The sequence below is a fragment of the Lucilia cuprina genome, chromosome 4 (genome assembly GCF_022045245.1).
Source record: "Lucilia cuprina isolate Lc7/37 chromosome 4, ASM2204524v1, whole genome shotgun sequence".
Lineage (NCBI taxonomy): Eukaryota > Metazoa > Arthropoda > Insecta > Diptera > Calliphoridae > Lucilia > Lucilia cuprina.
In genome coordinates, this window is record NC_060952.1 from 24,973,466 (window position 1) to 24,993,738 (window position 20,273).

Below are 20,273 nucleotides of genomic sequence, written 5' to 3' on the forward strand. Positions count from 1 at the left end.
AAGCCAAAATGTCCAACTTTGAAAATTGTGCCTGTAACTACTATCCAATAGTAGTTACTAACCTTGATGCCACTTTTGATAGGAATAGAATTCCGTAACAGGCAAAAATACAATACCCCACATAAATATATAGAGACATTTTTATTTTTAATGGCTTTCATTTATTTCAAAAGTGATATAAGTGATATCTTCTACTTCCACCTTAAAAATGTAAATGATTTTTTTTACTTCAAAAAAAAAGCGAAAATAATTGTGTTTATAACTTAAAAAAGAATAATAATAAACAATAAATAACATAACAATTACCTTTTGAGAATGACTTCAGAATTAGTGAATTTGGAATCAAATAGAAAGGACATCTCTTCTATTACAAGCCTGTGTTAAAATAATTACTTCTTCAGGTCTTTTTAAGTACTTCAATGAAGTAAATTCTACGTTTTTTCACTTATTTGAAAGTTTTTTTTAGCTGGGTATTTATAGAAGATCAGCCGAAATTTTGTCAAGTGTTTTTAAGATCATATAATATAATCTTTTCATTTTATGATTTCTTTGAAGTATCGAAAAAGTGAACTCAAGTATTTCTGACTAAAATTATGAAGTATAAAAATTGGCATTATTATGAAATATAAAAGTTGTCACGATTGTTTTGTAAAAAACAGTTTAAATGTTGTTGCCAACAATAATGAAAAAAGTCTTTATTGTTGGTTGGAACATACCAATAATACGAGTTTATCCTTACATGCATAGAATTTATTTTGAATTTTCTTTGATTTGTATTTAGGATATTCAGAATTTATTTTTCTAGAAACTATAGTTTCGTAATATAACAATCTTATAGTAAATAAGCGACATGTTAAGTTTGGATGAAAGTTATTTTTTTATTTACTTTTGGGCAAAATCATTTTCTGTAGGTACTTTTATACATACGTACAGTACAGTACATACATATGTATGTTCATATACATATACTATGTACTTATTAATGGCTGTCGAAAATTGGGAGGAAGTAAAAGCAAAAAAATACTGTTATGCCTTTGGGTATTATTGAAATGGTAATAAATGTGTATATTGTATTAAAATACATTTATATAGAAATACACGCACTCAGATATACAGATGTTGGAATTTTTTTTTTTTTTTTGTTAACATAATTATGAGGTTTTTTCACGCTTTAGTAGTCGATAATCTGTGATTGTTTTCATTAATGTAATTAGCACAAGATTTGTCAATGTGAATTCATGGAAGTTCATGTTTATATACATTTTATCATGAAAACATTGTCAAGGGACAACATGAAATGATAATATTAGTGTAACGGTATAATGAAAAAATAACAAAAAGGAAAACAGATTTTTGTGGTTATTTAACTTCTGGTTTATTTCATACTTATATCTCAGTATTTAAGGTAATATTTGAAATATAAAATCGATAAGTTATAAAAATTAAATTAAATTCCTTTAGAATCAAAGTAAAGTAAAGTGACTGCTAATTTGAAATAAGAAGATTTCCAGACCAAAAAATTCTGTATTATTTTGTGAATATAGTTTAAGCTTTAAGGGATTTCATGAAACAAGCTTTTCATAATATAACTGAAATATTTTTCTTATTTCCAAGAAAATATTCTGCTTTAGTGAAGAATACTTTAAAATTATGCGATGATGCGAGTTTTTCCCGTCATGTTTTTAATTTTTACTTACCGAAACAAAACACAAATAATTGTGTTTACATTTCCCTTCATGTTTTTTTTCCTTTTTTTTGGTTTTAACAAAAAATAAAGAGTTTAGCATGTCTTAACTTTACTCAGGGGAAATTTGAATTTTAAAAATTGTTTTAAAATCTATAGGATACTTTTCGAAGGAGGACAAAGCACATGTGAGGCTTTAGTTTAATTTAAATATATTTAAGGTTTTAAACCAAACATGTTCGGTTTACCTTTTATCCATGGGGTGATTGTGTTTATGTTGATGTTCGTAACGTACTGTAATAATGGTAACCAGAATCATTTTCTGATGCTTAATGTTCAAGTTAACATCTAAATTAACCCGTAACAGTTTTTGGAGATAATTCGATAAAATTTGGTACATATAATTTGATTTAAGAAGGAATCATAACAACTTTATCTGAATAAATAGTTATGCATACAGTATACTGAAAGCACTTTCCTCAGATGGGGCATATGAAATTTTTAACAAAATTTTGTAACTAACTAACTAACTAACTAACTAACTAAATAACTACCTACCTAACTAGTTAAATAACTAAATAACTAACTAACTAGCTAACTAACCAACTAATTAATTAACTAACTAAATAGTCAGCGAAGCTAAATTTTAATACATTAAAAATCTGTATTAAAACTGGCAAAAAATAATTGTTTTGGATGAGTCTTATTTTGCCTTATAAAAATCTAAAATTAGTTTTTATAAAATTGTAGCTCATCTGAAAACAGGATCACATGTCAGAAATAATTTAAAGGTTGTAAACAGATTAATTTCATAATCAAAAGTTCCACCTAATAAAAAGTCCTTTTGTTACAAAAATTTTTAATTTTTTAAATCTGAACTTTCTTGAAGATGTTCTTATTAAGTATAAATGCTAAAATATATATTAAAAACTCTGAAATTTAAAATTTTTAAGGCTAAATAATAAAACGAAAGAAAGCCAGAAGCTAAAAAAAATTCTTAAAACTCTTATATGCATGCTTATTAGTGTATGTAATTAATTAATATTTATTATGTACTCTAATATTATTTTTTACTTGTTACAAACCATGCATCATTCATAATAAATATATGTATGGATGTGTAACCTTCAATGAATGGCATACAAGTAAATAAAGTAACTTTGAATATTTAACATAAATTCATCTTTAAATTTTATCAAATGATTTATTAACAACTTCAGCCTGTTTCTTTGTGTTTTCCAAGGAAAACAAAATACATTTAAACTTTATTATGTGAGTTAATTTATTCGGCAAAAGAAAAACAAATTCAATTCTTTCCGTTCGACACATAAATATTTTTTTTCAAAACATTTGTCATATAAATGTTTATGTGTTGTTTTATAAATATATTTTATTTGTTGTTTTGCCTTTTAAACAAAAACTCATAACAAATACAAACAACATATTTTTTTACATAAAATATATAAAATAAGATATAAAAATGTAAGTATAGTAGTTACCGATCATATGATGCCCTTCATCGATATAAAATATTTTTGAAGTTATTCATACATATAAAGAAATTTACTCATCAAAAACTATGTAATGACGTTCAATTGTAATTATGTACCTAATAACTTACTTTTTAATGACTACTACATATCGTCTGAATAACAAGCTTACTTATAAGCGTTTGTGGTAAGTACTTGACATTACCGTGTTAAAATAGTGACTTAATGTTCTTGTATAAGTAATTTTTTGGGTTTTAACCCCTTACATGTTATTGTAAGTTTTTGCTGGGTAAGTCAATTATATAGCTAAAAATTTTATATATTTTTAACAACGTTTAATGGCTTTAGAGCAACATTTGAATGAGCAAATTTTAAATTTACGATTCTGAATCGATTGTTAAAATTAAATGTTGCCTACTAATGAATTATATCATTACACTGGTGTAGGGTATTACAAGAATGAAAACAATTCCAAGTACTTCATTTGAATGTAGAAATAAAATAACGTGTATAAAATAAAGTTTATGAATGCATAACGAACGTATTTTTATGAGGTTTTTATCAATTGTTTTCCTTTTTTTTTTTTTTTTTTTTTTGAGGGAAAAGAGTCATGCCACCATTTATTTATATATCTTGTAGATACAATCATTTATGTGAACATACTTTTATGTACAGAGTTGTTGTGACAAAGTTTAATACATTATTAGCTTGTATTATTTTACAACATGCAATTTTATTTATATATGTATGTATTTTCTTTTTTACGGTATGTGTGTATAAACTTTTATACAAACACATTTTTTTTATTTATTTATAAAGGAAGTTGAGTGAATTTCAGGAATTCTTGTTTATGTCTTTGTTGACATGATGATTTTTTTCTGTTTTGAATTGAAATGTTAAATGTTAAATTTTGAATTTTTATATTCTAAGTCATACAATGGTGCAGTGGGTATCATCAGATGGTGTTAATATTTGTAATTTTTGAAAAAAACGAGCTGTATGTAGATGCTTAATAAAATTTTTATGATTTTAAAGATAAGTAAAGTAATCTGCTAGAAATTCTTAACGTTGTAGTATGAAAAAATTTAAGACTAGAAATACATACATTTTGCTTTTGTATGATTTTAATATACTACATGAAAAAATTCTATAATATCTGGCATTGCACAGTAGGAAAAATTAACCACACATTGTAGTAAAAGCCGAAAATGTTATATCAGAACTTTCTACTACGTCAAGTTCAGAATAAATTCAAAGTTCCCAAGAACTAATATTTCACATAATTCAAAAATCGATTTTGGTATGAATCAAGTAAGAATGCAATAAATTTTTGAAAGCTTGTCTAAGAAAAACTACTCGGGAAACGAGTTTACCTTATCTTCAGATCGGGTCGAACTGAGAATATATCGTCATCAAAAAAGCCCTGACAAACCAAAAATTCAAAATCGATTTTATTTTTGTTTCTAATGTATCAAAACAAATGTTGGACTCATCCGACCAAAATTATCGATTTTATTATTAATAAACAAAATGTTTTTTTGCCTTCAACATTTTTAAGGGTTAACATTTAAATTTTAAAGCTATCGGGAGTTCAAAGTCGTTAAGTTGTTAATGGTTATTTCGCATTGATGATAACTTTGAATTTAATGACGAAATGTGATATTTTGATATTTCTGTTGGATACATAAGCATTTTTATATTGATTGTAATAAAAATTATTTTCTTTCCTTATTTAGATATATGGAATATGGATTTTTATGGGTTACAAGAATAAAGATATAAAATATACTTACTAGGGAAATCGACAGGGTTTTCTAAGACCAATTAAAAACATTTATTTTTCATTAAAGAAACATTTTCAACAAGCTTTCATTAAACTTAATTGTATTTCTCAATAATTTTAGAAGTTTTCAAATAAACCTAATTTTTAAAGTCATGCGAAACGTATCATTTAATTTTTTTTTTGTGCAAACGATAATTGTAAAACAATTTTATAAAAATTTCTTATTAAGTTTATTAAAAGAACCGCACATTTTGTTTTGTAGGTACATAGCTAATAATTGAAAGACATTCTCACATATAAAACTATTAAAAGAGACGATTTTCAGATTTCAACATTTTTATATTGGCGTATTTTTTAACATTTTCCCTGAATACTTCAATTAATTTTGTTGTTGTTATTCGTGTTGTTACGGCTTTTAAGCGATAACACGTGTGATGTGAACTTATTTGTTCGCAGCGATGACAATGACAAAATTGAAGATGAAACGACGACGTTGATGGTGATAATAATGACGACAATGATAATGACTTTAAGGATAACGATGATAATATTGATGGATACTACGACAAATAGCGTTTTTATCTTATACTTTCACATTTATATATGTATACATATTTATATTTTTTCCCCTGAATTATAACGTTTCAGGGATTTAAACTGTAATCAACTTAATTAAAAATCTTGTTTTTGCCACACAAAAACAAGAAGAGAAAATAAAAGTAATAAATATATATATGTATATATAAAAAAGTGTCACAAGAGTGCGTATATTTATACTCATTCATAGGAATATCATGTTTTTATGTTTGGTTTTTCATATGTGCTATGTATGAAGTATGTGTATGTTAAGACATTACGAATGATAATCTAATTTCATTGCTCTCAGCTGAACAAACATTTATGAGAAATAACACAGACACACTAAAAAAATAAAAAAAAATTCTTATTTTTCCAAAAGGTTTTTCGTATTAAACATATACCAGGACACCTATATTTATATGTCTATCACCGTCGTGAGAACGATATGCATACCCAGCAAAAACGTTTTTTCACTACTCATTCATTAGCACTTTAACTCATTATTTTAACATGGTGATGCTATTGAAGGCAAGTACGACGCTAGCTTTTAAATAGGGTGTTGAAAAGTTGTTTTATTGACGCACAAAAATATGCTCACATAGAATACGATATTGGGTCTATTATTCGTAAGTACTTCCTTAAATAAGACCGCTATGGTATTTGTCATTACTGTATTGCAATCCCGTGGTAAAGATGTGCTACTAGTATCTCTAGTCTGCTGGGTCTATAAACTGGTGATGTCACCTTACTCCTCGGATATTTTTTGGAATGATTTGATATGGGGTCGAACTAGAGAACCACATAATTTTGTAGTACGGGTGGCCAGTAGCTCACAGGACTATGTCCTGACTGGTCAGTTGGTTGAGGTTCATTCACGATCCACGTAGTTTCGTACTTCAAACTAAAATTCGTGGAAAGAATGAGTTGCGGTTAAAAAAATGAATTACTGTGAAGTCTTTAATTTAAGATCATTTTGGTGCTGTTGTCGAGTTCACTTCATTTGCCAGCTTTCATACCTAGAGTGAGTGTTTCCGATGAATTGGAAGTGCACTGGTATATTTAGAGAAACTGCAGGAGTTCACGCAAAGAACTTCGATATTCATTTGTCATTACCGAGTTTTTGCTCGGTGTGTTTAAGTCTTTCGTTCAGCATGTACAAAATTTAAATTTTTTTTTACCTTAAATCTGAAATATTTTAAAAATTTGTTGATATAATTATATTGGTGGTAAAGCAAATAATGAGCCAATTTCAATAATTTTCAATAAGCTCCGAAAAATGCTATTTATACCCTACACCACTATAGTGGGAAGGATATTATGCGTTTGTAGTGATGTTTGTAACACCAACAAATATTGGTCCTACACCCACCTTAAAGTATACCAATCAGAATTCCGAGTCGATTTAGCTTTGTCCACCTGTAAGTCCGTTTGTCCGTTTGCTTGTTCATGTTAAGCTTTTGCGCTCGCTACAAGTCGCAATTTTTAAGATAATTTGATGAAAATGGTTGAAATCGTTTCATAATTTCGGCTAGCCCCAATACAACCATACCCGTTTATAGAAGTTTAAACGACACTGCCAATTTTTGTAGTAATCTAATCGGGCGTCATGAAAATGAACTTATAAAACGATGGATTTCTTTATAAATAACAATGATATAGACGTTAGTTCCTCTAACAACATTTATAACGATAGGTCCTATTTACCCTCACCTTCCAGTTCCGGAATTAAGGTAAAAAACAAACTAAATGCTTTATTATTTAAAAAAATCAACATTTTTAACATACTGGCTGGTATATAGTCGGCCATACCCGCCTATACTTTCCTACTTGTCATTTTTAGCAGGAAATTTTAAGACACAGTTATAAAGTTGAGTATTAAGTTGAGTATTTATAAAGTTGAGTATTTTATATTTATAAGTCAATTGTATATAAAACTGTTTAGTTACAATCGTTGGTTGTTTCTCAAGTATTGCAAACATTTCTTAAAGTCTTTTAATATTAAACATTTAAATATGTGCATTAAAAATCGTTTAAGAATATTCATGCTGTTGTTTATTTATCTAAAAACCTTCTTGTTTGATCTTAGTAAAAAATCTTAAAAAATAGTGTCATGTAAGCAACAAATTGTTGACAACTCTTTCACTATAAGAGTATATTTTTTCAAGTTTGTAATTATATTAGGGCGGTATCAGAAATCGATTTAAAAAGTGTACAATATTTTGTTTAAGCTCTACTCAATTGAAGCCACCTTATTTGTAAACAATACATATATTCTTAGAATATGTGCAATCTGTCTGCATGTTTATTTATGGTGGCTGCTGTACTTGAATAAGTCAAGTATTTACACCATCATCACCATAAGTTTTTTTATTATTTTTTTCCTTAAATGTATTTTATTCCCTTCATGTCGGTGCCTTTTTAATCATCTTATATTCTTAAATATAATTTAACTTGTGCGGATTTTTTTTCTTCAAGTACACATTTTACATAAATTGTTTGCTGTTGTAGGAAAGTATCTTTGAACTTTAAGTATTTCTTTTAATATATTGATGTACATGCATACATAGAATAAAACCATCAACAGATTTCAATACAAAGACGAAAATGAAGAAATAGAAATAAAAAAAGGAAGGAAAATAAGTATAAAAAACTTAATACTTTGCCACCAATTTGTATACTTTTGTATTTCGTTGATTTAAAAAAACAGATGAGTGTATTTTGTAAGCAACTAAATAATAAATATTTTTGGAAAGGGTTTATCTTAATATATTTTTTCTTCTCTTGGTTCTTCTTTAAAAGGATAGAAAATACTATTTGGCATAAGATATTTTAAAGTGACATTTTTAATGTGGTAATATTTTGTAATTATGAGTCAATTAATTTAGATAAATTTTAAAGAGATTTATAATATTTGTACAGAAATATACAAGATACATTCATCCAATAATGTGTAACAATCAATTCATTTTCTGGTCTAAATTTGTAACAAGTGAATACAAACTATTTTTTTTTTTTTTTTGTTTAAATATTTATAAGTTTAAACGAACGGAAAGACGGACAAACTGTCCGTTCGTTTGTCCGTCTTTCCGTTCGGACTGAGTTAGGTAAATCGACTAAAATGATTCTGAGCTGTTGTTGTTTTTTATCTTAATTTCGAAATATTTTTACTTTTTTCAAAAATATATAAACATATATTTTCATAGAAGAATTTACGTTTTTGTCGAAGTGATTTATGTAGAATTTAAGCGTGTTATTAATGTCTATAAGTGAACTTTGACCTTTAAGTCGTATTCTGATGGAGAATTTGTATAGGAGCAAGGGTCAAATAAGGTCCGATAATTACAAAAATTGGCAGTGTCGTTTTAACTTCTATAAAACTAAGTTTTGCCGATTTCTGTTGACATATTGGAACATTTCACATAATTATGAGCCCAAAAGCCCTTATTTGGGGACACGGTTGTATGGGGGCTAGGCGAAATAATCGACCTATTACTATATCGAGCGTCCTTTGGCAAAAAAAGAATATGTGCCAAATGTCATCAAATTATCTTAAAAATTGATGGTTTATTGTATGAATTTTGTATGCGAAATATGGATAATAAACGATAAATATCTGCATAAATACGTGAACTACTATTTAATAATGAAACCCCTATCTTCTGACCTTGATGTATTCTATAAGAATGGGAAAAGAAAGAAAAATTTAAATATAAAATATACAAAAAATGTTGTTGCGTGTGGTTCTTGTATCAGTCACAGTTTACAATAGAAAACAAAAAATTTACTAAAGAGTCATAACCCCTGATGGGCTGCCGCTTAAACTTCGTATTTCCTAAATGTTCTTTCTTAAAATAGAACGGGAAGATTATATTAAGGCAACGTTTATACTTGTTTAAAAACGAATAAATATAATAATAAAGCTCAAATCGTGGGTGGTAGCAATCATTAGGTATATGTATGTATACAAGTTTAAGAAATATAGGTAATTATGGGAGTTTTATTAATTATTTCTTAAATTTAAGTAAAACAAAATTAAACGCAAACAGTTATTTAGTATTAAAATTAAAGGTAAAGCTTGTGTAATAAATGGAATGAAAATACTGTATAAATTAATAATAGCTGTTATTGACAACAATAAAATTAAGTTTTATCAATTATATATATAATTTTGCAAAAACAAAAAAATAAAAAAACAAATACCACAGGGGAAAAGGACACGTTGTCAACAATTTAATTATTAAACAATTTTAAATTTGCCATACTTTAAAAAATAAGATTTTCTTATTCTGACATTTACCTACAACATTCAATTGCTGTCTCTGACTGCGGTCGTATCATGTTTAGCTTTTATTAGTTTATACTTTTAATGAACGATTCAATTTCATAGTTTCATGTGTAGAAAGCGTGTAGAGGTGTGTACTTAATTTAGAATATGTATGTTTTTGATTTAAAATTCGTATCATGTTTGACACGTCTGTGACAGGGAGTGAGTCGAGTGAAAGCTACATTTCCACTTTTACACAAAAAAAATTATAAACATTAATACGATGTTCACTTTAAAAGGGATTCAAACAATCAAAACCATTTGAAGTATGTTTCGTAGGTTTTTATAATGCAAAGTTCCAACCCTCATATTTATATATTTCGTAGCACTTTAAATTACAACTACTTATAATGTATATTTATGTCATTCATTACACTAAAATAATGTGTAATTCTACGCTCTTACATGTCACTCATTTACTTTAAGACTGTCATAAATCTTGTGCGAATATTTTGTACTACATACTGAACAACCTAAATTTTGAATTATGACCAGGGAAACCAAAAAATGTAAATGCATATTTTTTGTGGTGCGTCGTATGGACTCATGGATAAGATATTTACAAGTTTCAGACCAATTTGAGAATTTTGGCATCGATTTGTTAGAGCATATTTTTGCATATTTTACCCATAAGAGCATAATTTTGCATGATTTGACTTTTTAGCATATTTAAGGCATATTTTCGAGTTTTTAGAGCATATTTTACTCTTTTAGTGCATATTTTGATGTTTTCGCTTTTTTTCGTTTTTCTACATTTTTAATTTTCTTTTCAAAACATTATTTAAAAAAAAAAATTCTATTTTTTTTTTAATTTTTTAGCCTATTCTACAATTTTGAAAAAAATTTCGTTATGTTATAGTTTTTTATTCAATAAAGCATACTTTTGATTTCATGAGACCAATCCATTTTTATAGTTTAAAAAACTAATTATTGGAATTTATGACAACACCGATTAAAATGTCAGTTTAAAAGCTATGAATACAATTGGAAGAAATGTGTCAAACTTTGTCGTTTGAAATATGTTTTTTGGGGACCAAATGGTTTCATGTTATTTATTGGTTATCTGAACGTAAAACGGAATTCTATTATACTAGTTGTTCAAACTATGAGATGAAACATTTATAAAAAAATGTTGTAGGATATAGAATATGACATTAAACATTTATTATTTCATTACAATTTTAGTCTTTTTGAGCTTTTCAATGTTAAAAATTATAAAAAAATTTATTTTTGGAGCATATATTTTAAATTTTAAGAGCATATTTTGAGTTTTTTACGGCATATTTAAAGCGCTTAAAACCTTTTTTTAGAGCATGTTTTCGGTTTCCCTGATTATGACACTATTGATGGAAATTACTGAAAAGCATTTTGTTATAATTTGTACAATAAGCGGTAGACGTTCTTTTTACAAGAGTGCTATTTGGACAAATATTAAAAAAAAAAACTAAGAACAAAAAATAATAAAACATTTTGTCATTTCCTTATATATTATTTCCTAATTGAAATAATAATCTAAAATTGTACTTTTATTTTTGCTTAAACCTTTTTTTTGCAAAACAAAATCTTAAAAAATTTTAAAAATTATATATTTTCTTTTATTAAATGATAAGAAACACATCACTTGGGAATAAATCTCAAAATAAATGATCAGAAGCATCTGGATCCGAATTTATGGATAAGCTTAAATTGCTTTTTACTTGATTTTGTACTAGTCTAATATTTCCTCTATGGTCCAGAGTATTAACTAGTAAAGAGAATGGTCTATGAAATAGTCGTTGGACGATTATATTATCTTGTCTTTAGAGTAGTCTATTGTCTAGTCTATTGACTAGACTGCTGTAATGAATTATTTATTAAAATCAATTGTCCAGCCTATTTTCTCAGGTTTGTAAACTTTTCTGTTATCTATTTTAAAGAGAGCCTATTGACAAAATTTAATTTTTTATTGACTAGTCTATGGTTTTACGAATGAATTCTCAATTTTGAAAAAAATGAGAAAGAATAAAAATAATATATAAAAAACTTTAAATTATTGACTGACAAGTTTATTGGCTAATGAAGTCGGTTAGCTATTGTTCTGCTTTGTATTAAATGAATTTTTAAAAAATTTATTTGCTACAATCGAAATCAAAAAAGTGAATATTATTATTGTTATGTAGTATAATATGCAAACTTCATTATATCTGTATATAAGATTCAGTTCAACCAAACATAACAACCTAACTTTTCTAACATCAGATATATACTATTGTTTTGAAAAGAAAAAAATTTCGAATTTTTGGATTCTTTACAAAATTTAATAAATTATATTAAAATTCATATAAAATTATAGAAATTAACAGTTTTGTTTAAAATATAAACGAAATGTAATGGTGACAATTTAACAGATCCGTTAAATTCGATTGATTTTTTTATATCCGATTGATATAAAAAAATTAAATGTAAATTTAATGTTCTTAGTTGCTATTATAATTTCACCGTAATTTATAAATTCAATGCTAAAAATATTATATCAATTATTAAAGTTTCCATTAACTTTTCAACATAACATAAAGTCGACCGTTTGACAAATATTTCACCTTTAATCGTTTTTCGTACTTATTATGCAAAACAAATAAAGTACTTTATGAAAAAATAAATAAATTATACAAACATTATACTGAATATTTCTTTATGTTTGAAAAGCAATTTTTTGTGAAAGCAAAAAATAATGGCTACTTAAAATTCCATTTGTTTAAATAAAAATTCTATAAGACAAACTAGCGAGACATGAAAGTATAAGTAACAAGAAGAAAAAAAAGATATATTGAAATGTCCACTTGTTACCTTTTTAAAGCCACACTATTAGACAAAAAACACTTCCGTTAACAAACATTCACATACATCTATATGTATGTGTGTTTGTTCATGGTATGTGTATTCATACGACATTTATAAAATGTGAAACAATATAAAAAAACGTTAAGCCCCATAAACAATTTCGAAAAGTTAAGATATATAATTCTTAATTTTTCCGAGAGATTTCGGAAAGTCCTTGTGATAGATCTTCATAAATAATTTGTATGAGACTAAACGGTTGTTACGACCTATATTATTAATTATCTTTTAACAAGTAATTTTTGTCTAATTTAAACAATGTATGCATTTATTTGACAAATTTTTTAATGGATACATTTTTGATGTTTTTGTCCCAGCAAAATCTTGGCATTTAATTGTGTTTTTTCAATGATATGCTTTTTAATGACTGACTACATACATACTTCGGAAAAGTGTATTAATCACTTACAAATAACTTAATTAACTTTTATAAAATCTTCAGCATTGTCATTTCGTTTTGGATATTGTTTTAAATAAAAAACGATAAATATAAATTTGTTTGTCAAAACTAATAGTAGACCCAGTAGATGGTAGGCTATTTTTTAAAGCAATATTTACTTAACACCTTATTTGTTGGTGATCGTAGTAAGTAAGTGCTTATTTAACTCCCTACTTGTTAGTGGGCGTTGTTAAAATAATTACATAACATGTCATTGTGTAAGTAACTTTTAACATTTTAACACCTAACTTTGATATGTAAGTCTTTGCTTTGCCTATTCTTTATTTTCCAATTTCTAATGCATATCACTATTTACACGATTTGGAAGCACAACCTAAATCTTTTATTACCACCTTCGGTCTTACTAAAAGAATTAACATATTTAAATATGGAGATAACCTAACAAAAACTGATTACTACATAAATTACAATTATTAACTGGGTTATATATTTTTTCTTTAAAAAAAAAACTTAAGTGTAATGTAATTTAACGTTTTAGTCAGTTGGTTGTTGTGTGTGTGAGATTTTTTTTTTTATTTTGTTGCGGTTGTTGTGGTTGCTCATGCTTTAACACCCTTATAATAGAACTTTGATTGATAGCAAGTGCCTGGGTTTACGTTAATGTCTGTTCGTCCATTCGTTCATTCGTTTGTCTGTCTTCTTGGCAACGTTTTATTTTATATTCTTCTTGTTGTTGTAGTAGTTGTTGTTGCTCTTATTGTTGTTTCTATTGTTTTCTTGTTTTTTTTTTTTTGTTAACTTAGTTGTTTTTCATGTTTTCAAGAATAAGAAAATGATAAATGTGTTGTAATGAGTATACATTACATTTTTCATTCGAGCTGTTTTATTCGTTTTTTTTATACTTTTTTTACTAACTAAGTATATATTTGTGTAGGTTTGTATGGTGCATATGATGTTTGTGTACATCTTTTTTCTATAAATGTTTAGTGAACTTAAGTTTAAACCATTTTTTTCTTGTTTAAAATCTAAAAAATGGCTTTGTATGTATTAATATCCTGTATGTAGAACATTAAGTGGGTGATATAGATATTCAAACAAACATATAATAAAGAATTGTAAATTAAATTGGTCATTTTGTTTGTGTCAATGTCCAGCGGGTATTTTTTTAAATTGTTTTAATTATATGCTCATATAATTGGTTTATACTACAGAGGTTAGACTTATAGTGAGATCATTTCATGCACATCGAGCAGGCATGAATCATACAAATAGTTTGTCGCCTGTTCTAATTGTTTTAACATACATTAAATTTCGGTCAAGGCTTTTTGATTCATTGAGTATATACACAATGTAAGCGTCCCTTCTATTAACGGTTTTGGGTTGTATAGTATGCTTTTGTAAAAAATAGGTACATATTATCTAAGAAACTATCTTCAGCAGGCTTGTGGGGTAATGATTGCATTTTCAATTACAATTACTTTTGAAGTAATTATAATTAAAGCTTTACCAACTACAACTATTTTTATTTGTTATTAAAGTTTTTCAAATTATAATTACACGTAATAGCAATTGAAGTTTTGCGAATTATTTGTTATTGTAATTGAAAAATGTTCAATTAGAATAACATGCAATTATGAATCTTGTTCCTTATAATTAAATATAATTTCTAATTAGTGAACCCCAAATTACAAATACATTGTTATTGCTAAATTAAATTACAGTTAAAAGTAATTGTAATTGGAAAACTTTAATTGCAATTTGAAGTAATTGGTTACTGCTCAATTACACATTACAAGTAATTGTAATTGACCATGTTTTGTAATGATTGTGTAATCACTATCTCCCATGCCTGATTTTCAGACTTTTATACTTTTATACTTTTAAAAAATGCTAGTAATATTACAATGTAAGTCGGAAAAGAAATATTCAAAAGTATATCCTGTTTGGACTAACTCATTAACCAATACATTGGAAAAGCAGTAAAAATGATTAATTCTCACTTTTTTATAAAAAGTACAAAATATATTTTTATTTTCCTGGGTTAGAGTTTACAGTACAGTTTCTTTAAAAAGGCTTTTACTCTGTACAATCATGTATGTTAAAAATTTAAATACTTTTTTATTATCTCCCTAATGTACATACATAAATAATAATTCTTTACTATTCTACCATAATAATTCCTAATTTAAAAAAAATTTAATACATTTTAACTTTTTTCAAGTTTTTACGTTTGTTTATAAATGATTGATTACTGCGACAGGTGCTTGAGTCGTATTAAAGTTAAATATTCATACTTAGATTATATGTGTATGTGTAGGTAAGTAATATTCATCTGTTATTAATGTCACTTAAAGTCTAATTGTTTATTAATTATGTTAACACTTACTTAGTAACGGAAATGATTTTAACCTTTTGCTTGTAATTTATATTAATTCTATGTATTGTATTTGAATATTTACACATAAGAACAAAAACATACAAACATATGTATGTATGTATGTATGTATGTATGTATGTATGTATGTATGTATGTATGTATGTATGTATGTATGTATGTATGTATGTATGTATATACCTGTCTGTATGTTGTATTATTAGGAAAACAACATGAAGTTGATTTATTATTTAGAAAATTGTTAGTGGAAGGAGTATAAGTACGGTATCCTTTAAACACATACATACGTTTATACATATACATATATATTTATTTATATTTCTATTAATTTGTTTACTACTATAGGAATATAAAGAGAATTCTATTGTTTAGTAAGTGGTGGGTGGTGCGGTCACTAATTGAAATGTAATTATAGGAAAATCGTATTTGGTGTTCATTATATTGTTTTGTAGATATAGTAGTAGTACTTTAATTTGAATATTTTGAGTAAAATCAAAATATTTTACTTAAATAATTAAGGTTTTGACAGGCAACTATATGTTGATACACTTATTTAATTATGCATGACGATAAGTACAATACAATACTAGGTAAAATAACCAAGTTTTATAGTTATGCGGAATATTATACGATCGATTGTGTTATATTTAAATTTGAAAATTTTTTATTGAATTTATTTTTGAAAGCAAGTATTTTGCAATTCGTTATAATATTATGTAGTTGTCCTTTAGATTATTGATATATTTAAGAAAATTTCGTAAATAATTTAAAATCGTGAAAAATTGTAGTATAATTACTAAAGACAAAGAATGTAAAATTTACTCTATAAAACCCTCTACCTACTACATATATGATTTAAAAAATAGATTTAAAAATCTTGGAGTTAGTTTTCCACAGAATTTTTTCAAATAAATGTAATTCGTTAAAGCTTTATCCAACTGTATGCCAATAAGAGTCTATAAATACATATGTATGTATGTATGTATGTATGTATGTATGTATGTATGTATGTATGTTAATTGAACTAATTTTGTGAAATGTATACTATAATCGATTCCCATTTAAAGGTCTTGTTTGATTTAAATAGATTTTTTTCTCTTTTATGTCAACTATATTAATGAACACCACATAACTAGTCATATAACGACTTTAAATTAAATCTATAAATAATTATTAGATTTGCTTTAAAGATTATAAATATACTAGATATCCTGTATTATACCCTTCACCTTCGTGAGAAGGGTATATATAAGTTTGTCATTCCGTTTGTAATTTCTATAATATAATTTTCCGACCCTATAAAGTATATATATTCTGGATCCCTATAGATAGCGGAGTCGATTAAGCCATGTCCGTCTGTCTGTTTGTCTGTTGAAATCAATTTTCTGAAGATTCCAGATATCTTCAAGATCCAAATCTTCAATAATTCTTTCAGACATGCTTTCGAGAAGTTTCCTATTGAAAATAAGCAAAATCGGTCTATAAATAACTAAGATATGGTTAAAAATCTGAGACTACCTCTGAAAATTTCCTCAACAAATTATAAATAAAAGCATAAAAACAACAACAAGGAGATAAAGCAGTAATATGTTGGTAATACATCACATATTTGTTTGAGGGTGGTAATACAGTTTAATGGTGGTTGTACAGTACAACGGTTAATATTTCTTTCTGCTATAGTTTATATTTGTTTGTGTGTATGTTATGTGTGATATGTGTGCAGAGATACAAAATAAATAAAAACTGTTTTATAAAACATACTTGGTGAAGGGTATATAAGATTCAGCACAGCCGAATATAGAAATCTGACTTTTTATTTTACGTTTAATAAAAAAATTGAAGGGGACCTTATATTATGAACCCATTCTAATAAAATTCCGTAGAAACATTTATGCTCTAAATAAACTTATTTATGTCGAATTTCAGCGTTCTTAGAATTTTTAAGTCAGAACTGAAATTGATATTATTAATTTTGGCACAAAGAATTCGTATGAAATGTATTTATGTCGCATTTCATCGCTATACTCGCACTTTTAAAACAGTTATGACATGTAAAAACATGCTCATTTTCAATACCAAACAATTCTTATCTATACGAAATATTTATGGAAAATTTCAACTATATAGCATTTTCCGTTCGGACTCTAAAGTGCTTTCAAAAGCCAGGGAGAAGGACATTTCTAGATGGTTTTAGAATTTAATATGGACTATTTATATATGGGTCTATCTATGACCAGTATTTTTATGTAAAGAGTATAAAACATCTAAACCGTATATGTATAATAGAAGAAAGTCATTTAACTATTTTTAATAAAATATTTTTTTATAAAAATTTAAAGTTTCAAACTTACTGTTTTCCTCATTCGAAATGTTGTTGAGTATGACGAAAACTGCTGCAAATAAATATGTCAGGTATCTGCAAAAAAAATGAATAAATATTTAAATAACCAATACTTATATACACATAATTTTAACGTAAAAATATATATAATTCAAAATGTTGATAGAACCAGGAACCAGATCCCTCTAATAAATACTTTGAGGATTAGTTTATTATTCTTCATGTAACCCCTTCTAAGAATATCAATAAATAGTTCTAAATGTAGATTGTTAAGATAAAATTATTGGAAAAAAACATTACTTGTTCAGTACTAAGTACCTTTTCATAAAAAGAATTAATTATTAAGTATGGTATTAACAACTAAAATTCCCCTCCATCCGAAATTTTTAAAATGATAAAACTCTTTTAAAGACTTAAACCATATCGTTAATACTCATTTAAAAAATCAGAGTAAATTCAGTCTTATAGTAAATGAGTCATATATACTTCCCAGATATTTGTAATATAAGTCTATAAAATCTTTTTTAAGTGGTCATAACAACTTTACACCATATATAAGATTAACAGCAATTTTTAATACAAAATTCACATTGTAAGCAAAAATAAAATACATACACATGCATATATACATCATCATAAAGTACGAAACTCGTAAAAGAAATTCCGCCTACAATTTAAATATAAACAAATGGATAAAAAAGAGATCATAAATTCAATTGAATGTTTGTATGTGCTTGAATGTTATTTTATCTGTTTTATTCCTTCTTGCATTTGCAATAAAATTTATTACTCTAAATCAACTTTAATTCTCACGTACTTTAAATATGAATTTCATACACTTACACATTAAACATACTTTCCAATTACATCTAGATTTACATTCGAATGACTATTTAACTGCAGTTTTTATTCCCCGGCTTTACAGCAACTATCTAGATATCCACCACATACGTACGTAAGGACTTAGTTACAACAAACAAGATGAACAACAACAGTAATAACACTCCCAACAACGACAAGAACTACTAAAAGTTCTCTTTTCTTAAAACATAAGACTATAAGCGCATAATATGCCGCAATGCGGCTTTTTTCCAGACATTTCATATGGAATCACTAAAAATGAATGAACGAAAAAAAATGTTGAGCGAAGGAAAAAAAACACATTTACGGGAATTTTAAATGGGAAATGAATAGAAAAATACATATAAACGGTGTGTTTTGTATTATATGAATAAAAGTCGGTTTTATTTGTCTATCTATCAGTCTGTCTGAATGAATGTGTGTTTGTAGATTGTATATTTATTTCTGTTTACTAAAAGAAAATTCAAAATAAAAATTTTATAAATGTACATTAAGGATATACATATGTAAATAAAATTTTATTCAATCCAAAAGCTTTTTAAAGTCGTGATGTGACAAAAGTCACATGCTCATATATAAAAATGCTCATATATAAAATTTTAATTTTAAAATAAAAACTTGAAAAACATTTAGTTTATATATATTACATATTGGGGTCGGTGCATGTTGTTTTTAATTCCAAATGACCTAAAAAATATATTCAATACTTATACAATAATCATTGGTATTCACGTTGTGGTATGTCAAAAATTTCGTCAAATTAGGTGTATCCCTAATGTACATACATACTATGACGATAAATATGAGTGAATTGCTGAATGAGAAACTAAGAAGAACTAAAAAATATAAAGAAGCAGCTGAAGTAAATACAAGTAGACAAAACAAATAGAGGCATAGAAATGCTTCTTTTCAAATTTGTACAAAAAAAATGTTTCATTTCGATATTTTGGCTATATTTTTATGTACATGACATTGAGGATTGAGATAAAATAAAATGTATGCACAGCTATCTTCGGAAGGAGCTATAAATTGTATTGAATATTAGTAGTATGATATGGCTAGTTTAAATAAATTGTATGAAAATAAATCATATTGGTTTGTTTCTTTTTATTACACAGCATTTTTCACAATTAACTTACACCACTTTAGAGGGGAGATTATATTGAATTAGTGGTCCTATTTCCGTCATTAAGAACACCAATCGGTTCAGAATCATTTTCAGAACCGATTTGAACATAATTTGGTACCTCAGTTAGACAATATCGTTATGATATGTCTTTATTTGGCCCTAGGATCCAAAAAAAAGTTTCCCCTTAAAAATGCTTGAATGAAATTCGGCATAGTTAACCTTTATGTCAACAAAAATTCATTCACTAAATGTTAGAGTATTAATTCATATTTAATCTTGGTCCTTTTTATACCCTTCACCTTCGTGAGAAGGGTATATATAAATTTGTCATTCCGTTTGTAATTTCTATAATATAATATTCCAACCCTATAAAGTATATGTATTCTGGATCCTTATAGATAGCAAAGTCG

General features: G+C 26.4%; 1 protein-coding gene across 1 annotated transcript in view; it reads right to left on the reverse strand.

The window, feature by feature from the left end:
* LOC111674636 overlaps nucleotides 1-20,273 on the reverse strand; it is a 276,494-nt gene that overhangs the window by 240,507 nt on the left and 15,714 nt on the right. Inside the window, exon 2 of the mRNA XM_046947770.1 lies at nucleotides 17,884-17,948. The gene's annotated coding sequence lies outside the window, so the exon portion shown is untranslated. The remainder of the gene's footprint in view (nucleotides 1-17,883; nucleotides 17,949-20,273) is intronic.